Below are 5,739 nucleotides of genomic sequence, written 5' to 3'. Positions count from 1 at the left end.
GCGCGGCCGCGGGGACGGAACCGGCCTCACCTGCGCCGCCGCCTCGGCCCCGGTTGCTAAGGAAAGAGGCGCCGTTGTCCTAGCAACCGGCGTCGGAAGTCCCGCCGCCGCGCCTCCCATTGGCTGAGGGCGAGGCGCCCGGCGCGCGCTATTGGCCGCGCGCGTTGCCGGGTGACGCGAGGAGGGCAGGGGTCTTCAGGGAGGGCGGCGGGGGTGTCCGCGGCGCGCCTGTTTGCGGGGCGGGTGTGGCGGGGGTCCCGCCGGGCTCGGTGCGGGACGGGAGCCGCTCCGTGCCGCCCCCGGGAGCCGCGGCGGGGGCGCGGGTGGGGCGCGCCGCCGCCATTTTGTGGCGCGGCCCGCCTCGGTGCTGGCGCCGTGTGGGGCGCTGCTCGCGACCCCCCGCGGCGGGGAACGGCCTCGGCGGCGGAGCGGGGGCGCGCGGGGCAGAGCCCGCAGCCCCCGCGGGGAGGGACCCGCCGCGGCTCTGCACGGAGGGCTGGTCGCGGCCTCCGTGTCCCCCGCGTTGTGGTGCCCGGAGCAGCAGCACCCGAGCGCGGCCCCAGCGCCGGCCCTGGGCGAGCGCGGCCTTCCCGAGGCCTTCCCGAGCTTCCGCGGGCCTTCCCGAGGCCTTCCCGAGCTTCCRCGGGCATTCCCGGGTTTGCACAAGTGTTCTGACGTTCCACGGGCATTCCTGAGGCCTTCCCGAGCTTCCACGGCTGTTCCCGGGTTTCCACGAGTGTTCGGACGTTCCATGGGCATTCCCGAGGCCTTCCCGAGCTTCCACGGGCATTCCCGAGGCGCAGGGAATCCCCAAGGGCAGGGCCTGCACCTAAACTGCTCACGTGAAACGTTCTTATCCCAAATTGAGAACCTTGTTCCTGTTTAAGTCCATCTACGTGCCCCGGGCTTGTCWGTATGAGGAAACGAGCCAGGAGAGGGGCTGCAGTGTGAGTTATTGGCAGGGTTGGGTCATTGATGTTGACTGTTATTGATGGGGCTGCCCAGAGATGTGGCCTGGCGCTTTGCTTCCCCACCTYGGCTCATTCCTAAATTCCCCGGGTAGACGAATCCCTTGCTGTGCGGCGCTACCTGAGCAGCGTCGGGAGCTGCTCCACTGAAAAAGGGCTTTCAGGGAGACTCATGGCCAGCGACTGGAATCTGAAGAGTTCAGATGAGCTGTCTGGCTACGCAGCTACATGGGACGAGCACAGAGCTTCACTGGTATCTGAGGCACTGGGAGCTCCGCTCCCGTCCCATCCCATTCCATCCCATCTCTACGTTTGTGCCATCGGCTGCCTTAAAGGCTCCCCGTGACTGGCAGCTCCCTGGCAGGTCTCGTTGCCTCTAAAACAGGGCATCTTGGCGTCCTGCTAGCCAAACACTGGACGCTTCTAAAGCTGAGCCTAAGCTATTCCCAAGGGGGAGATCTTTGCTTATACAGAGCTCCAAATAGTGGGCGCGATGGCTTTCCAGCGGGGCTCCGCGTGCTGTGGGATGGCTCGTGGGCCTGTCTCTTGCGTGGCCCTCTGGTTCGCGTGTATTTGAAGTGTGCAGTAGAAGCAGCTTCTTTGGGAAGAATAAATAAATAAACACATTAATAAATAAATACAGTGGGGGATGAAGGAGCTGGACAGAGCTGTATTCCTGCGGGGATGGGAGCGTTTCCTCGCCGTGACACCCGAGCTCGGCGCTGCGGGGAGGACGGATCGTTTCCTCCGTGGCAGGAGGTGACGGTGAATCCCACTGGAGCCCGTGGAGGTCGTTTCCCGACGCGGCAGCGCTGGAAGCCCTGCCGCTGCCTGACATTTTCCTCTCCATTTGCCTTTTCAGCTGCCGGTGCCACGAATCCAACGCCGCCTCCTGTCCCTCTTCAACACTTGTGTTGCCTTGTGTTGTCTGAGCCGATTCCCTCTCCTTTTGTACAGCCCTTGGCCTGTTGGAATGAGGCGGGTGCARCACTAAAATTGCCAGGATACGGATGAAGGCTGGAGGTGATTTTTTTTCCCCTCACCAGAGGAGTTAATTAGGAAAAGGATCTCTGGGAGGAAGAAGCGCTTTCCATCATTACTTTATCTCTAGGCAGCTGCTCTAATCTCTCCGGGGATACAGTGCTTTCAAGCATCATATTCTCTCCGTTTCTTTTTAATGCTTTAATCTCTATGTAGTTCACCCACTTTTGCTCCCAAGCAGCGAGTCGGAGAGAGCTGGTGCTTAATGGGCTGGCTTGCGTGCGGGTGAGCGCGCGTGCGCGGCCCGTTTGGAGCTCAGTTAAATATGGTTTGGTTTTGATCAGTGTGGCCACGGGGTGCGTATCCCTAGGGATACGTTGAGGCTCTTTGTAGGAATTGCTCATCGGCCGCTTCTTGGTTAAAGGTAAAAAATGTAGCTGAACTGGGATATCGGCGGGTCCAAAGTTAGGATATCTGTATTTTTGGTGTTTGTGATTTGCAGACGGGACTGCAAAGAGCAGTGTCCCCTGAGGAAGAAGAGCTTGTTTTCACCTGCTGCGCTGTGGCAGAATGCGGGAAGCCTCATTTCTCATCCAGTGCGTGAATGAAGGGCTTCTGCTGGCTGCCTCTTCCCCAAACCAGAGGCGAATCCATGCTTTTTTAGGCCAACACATCCAACTCGTACCAGTTCTCCAGCTGCCGGTGTGGGAGGGGGATACATGCATGGCCTCAAGTAGGCYGTTCTTTATTTCCCTGCTGAAAGGGCAGACACCTCTAATAAAGGTGAGGCTTCAGCGCCAGCGAGGTTTGAGTTTGCACCGGGTCCGCAGCACCCATGGGTTGCTTGGCTCCGACTTTCTTGTTTGCCGCTCGTGACAGATCTGAACTCTCTTGGCCCTTTGCCTTTGGCAGTTGCAGTGAAATGCATTAAATAGTCACTGCCCACCAGGCACCACTCTTGGATCGCGCCCGYAGCCGAGGAGCGGCAGCGTGGCGGCTCGCTGTGAGATTTCACCCGCGCACACACCGCTTGGCGCCTCCTCGCCAAGCCTTTGCCTGAACGCAGCCTCTCCTGCTGCTCCTGAGCTCGGCCTGCCCGGCTTCCTGCGCGGATGTGGGGCTCCCGGCACCCTCCCTGGGCTCCGCAGGGATGTTGGAGCCGCGTTTCCCAGCGTCCAGCCACGCCGCTTCCAGCTCTGGGAAGGCAGGTGGCACTTGGATGCGTGGGAATGGATGGAGAGCAGCACGGCGGCCCTTGATGCTCAGCTGCACTGGAGGGATCCCGTGTTCTTCATCCTGCTGGGAYGGTCGGATCCCGCGTCCTGCTGGGGAGGGATCATGCTGGGATGGGCCAGGCGCTGCGGGGAGCAGGTACCCRTGAGATGCCGGTGACCGCGGCTGCCGCCGGTGCCACGCTGGTGCATCAGCAGGTAGGGGCAGCTCTTTGTGCCGGCAGATGCTCTGGAAGCACCGTGTGTTCCCTGTCCACATGGCGCCCAGGCCTTAAGGAGCCTGCCCAGCTCTGGGAGCAAGCGGGGGAGGCTCCCGGCAGGATGGGGAAGCAGGAGGAGGCCGCTAAGGCAGCCCCCCATTGCTAGGGCAGGGCCTTGGGGCGGCCTCCTCCTGAGCGGGAAGCGCCAGCTGCTCCGACCTGGTTCGAGGGGCTGCCGCCGGGATGCAGCCCGGAGAGCTGGCGCTGCCCAGCCTGGAGTGCGGGGACAGCCGGGACCCGGAGCTGCCAGAGCTGCCCCTGAGGGGAGATCCCGGAGCTGCCCCCCAGCAAGCTGGTGTTCCCGGGGAAGGCAGGACCTGCAAGAGGAGCCACGCTCTCCGGAAAGCCTGGCTGGCCTGGAGGGCCTTGGAAACTGCAGCAGCTTCCTCTCAACCTGCTGATTAAGAGTTTAAGCCCTCGGGCTTGAATGTTCTCAGTTGTGGTGTCTGAACCAGTGTGTTCTGTGTGTGCTACATCCCTTTCTTGGAGGTCTGTATTTATTTATTTATTTATTTATTTATTTATTTATTTTGCAGCAAGCCCTGCAGCCGTGCGTTTCGCAGGCTAGCAAAGCACCGGGAGCAAAAAGCCGTCCCTCTTACCCCATCGAAACGCGTTGCCTTTGAGCATCCTCTCAATGGGGGCAGGCAGGAGCGTGCGCAGGCAGCGCTCGCGCTGCGCTCCTGTTCCTCTGCCGTCGCCTCTCCCGGCAGCACCCTCCATGCACCTCCTCGCGGGTCCAAGGAGTCCTTCCTTACCCCTGTTTTTGTTTTCAGGAGGGATCTGCAGGACACRGCATGCAAGGGGAGCGCGCACAGCACCGTGTCAAGACGTTCTCAGTGGAAGTTTGTTGGGTAACCCAGAAAGGGAACCTCCTCACTCTGCTGCTGCGCTCCAGTAACAGGCACCACTGCTGCCCTCCGAGCATCAGAGCCAACCTGTTCCAGGTTGGAAATGAAATATTGATGCCTGCTCTTGATTTTCTGTCCTGACCAATTTCTAATCTCCACGTAATGACTTAGTTTCCTTAAGAGCCTTAGATGGAGGAGTTTGCCGTAAGCTTTTAAAATGTCTGGATAAAYGATATCGGGCAGTCCTTGTCTAACCCCCCCGGTTCTGCGGAACCGCCTTTAAAACCCTGGGGCAGAGGGGATGTCTCCCTCCTGCAAGCAGCTGTGCTCCCAGGCTCCCGTTTTCACCCCTCACATAGCTCCCTGCATCCTTTGAGCTCCAGCTGCTATTCCAGCCCCGTGCTGGGGCTGCAGTTTTCCAGGGATGCTATCGGCAGCGCTCCTTTCTGCAACCCAGAACTGGCGGATCTGGGCAGGCACATGGCCTGGGGCCTGGTCTGGGGAAGGGGCCGAGCATCTCTTTTCTTTTTTAGGGTATTTCTGTACAGATTTCACCAGGGACTGGATTCCGGGGGTCAGGAGTAGACATATCTGCTGCTGTACCCCACAGAAGTGACCAGGATGTTTCCATCCTTCCCCCTCTATTTGTCCTCTACGTCTTCTGCCTTGACCATCAGCCCCTAAAGCCCCCATAGAGAGTTTCCTCCCTCTCAATAAGAGAGTTCTTTTAAACTGGTGCCCCCTTATTTCACCTCCACTTAAATCCAGGATCCCAGCAGTACTTTCAGACAATTCCTCCTCCAGAGAGGTGGATGTCTTAATTATTCCGTTATTATTCCGGTGCTCAAGCAGGGTTTGCTTGTTGAACCCACTCCTCTTAATGCACGAGCAGAGGGGAYGTGTTGAACCCACTCCTCTCAGCAGCGACGTGGGAGTCAGACTGCAGCAAAGTCCTTGAGCATCTGCTTCTGCTTAAGCGCGCTTAAGCTGCTTTTTTCTTCTCCTCTTTAGAAAAAAAGAGAACTTTAAGGAGCTGCGTTGAGGGGCTTAAGGTGACAGATTTTAATGGCTACAATTCCTCCCTGAATGATCAGTGGGAGCCACGGGACAGTTCCGGCATGGAGAGGAGAGCCGCTAGCACCCCTGCCAGGGGGAAGGCCCTGGGGAAAAGCCGGCGCTCCAGTTTTGTGCTCTACTTTTTCAGCTGTCGGTGCGATTGTGCCTTAGCCGGGAGAAGCGCCGAGGGGAAAGGGCCTTGGGCAGACCCAGCCGCCGGGCGCTCGGGAGGAGCCGGCTCCAGGAGCGGGACCTGCAGCCCGCGTCCCGGGGCAAACCAGGTTGTGTGAAGGTAGGTCAGTGGCTCATTAGGAATGCTTAAAGAGATTTGTAGCCCACATGAACTCCTTGACATCCTGCCCTGACCTGGAGCTTCTTCTGACTTTTGCTC

At 59.3% G+C, this 5,739-nt stretch overlaps 1 protein-coding gene across 1 annotated transcript in view; it reads right to left on the bottom strand.

The window, feature by feature from the left end:
* DNAL4 (dynein axonemal light chain 4) overlaps positions 1–58 on the bottom strand; it is a 3,984-nt gene extending 3,926 nt beyond the window's left edge. Inside the window, exon 1 of the mRNA XM_026039868.1 lies at positions 31–58. The gene's annotated coding sequence lies outside the window, so the exon portion shown is untranslated. The remainder of the gene's footprint in view (positions 1–30) is intronic.
* Positions 59–5,739: the final 5,681 nt, after the last annotated feature.

Source organism: Nothoprocta perdicaria, unplaced genomic scaffold (genome assembly GCF_003342845.1).
Source record: "Nothoprocta perdicaria isolate Ctin4 unplaced genomic scaffold, notPer1 scaffold_244, whole genome shotgun sequence".
In the NCBI taxonomy this organism is placed as follows: Eukaryota; Metazoa; Chordata; class Aves; order Tinamiformes; family Tinamidae; genus Nothoprocta; species Nothoprocta perdicaria.
This window is presented reverse-complemented; position numbering and strand designations above follow the sequence as displayed.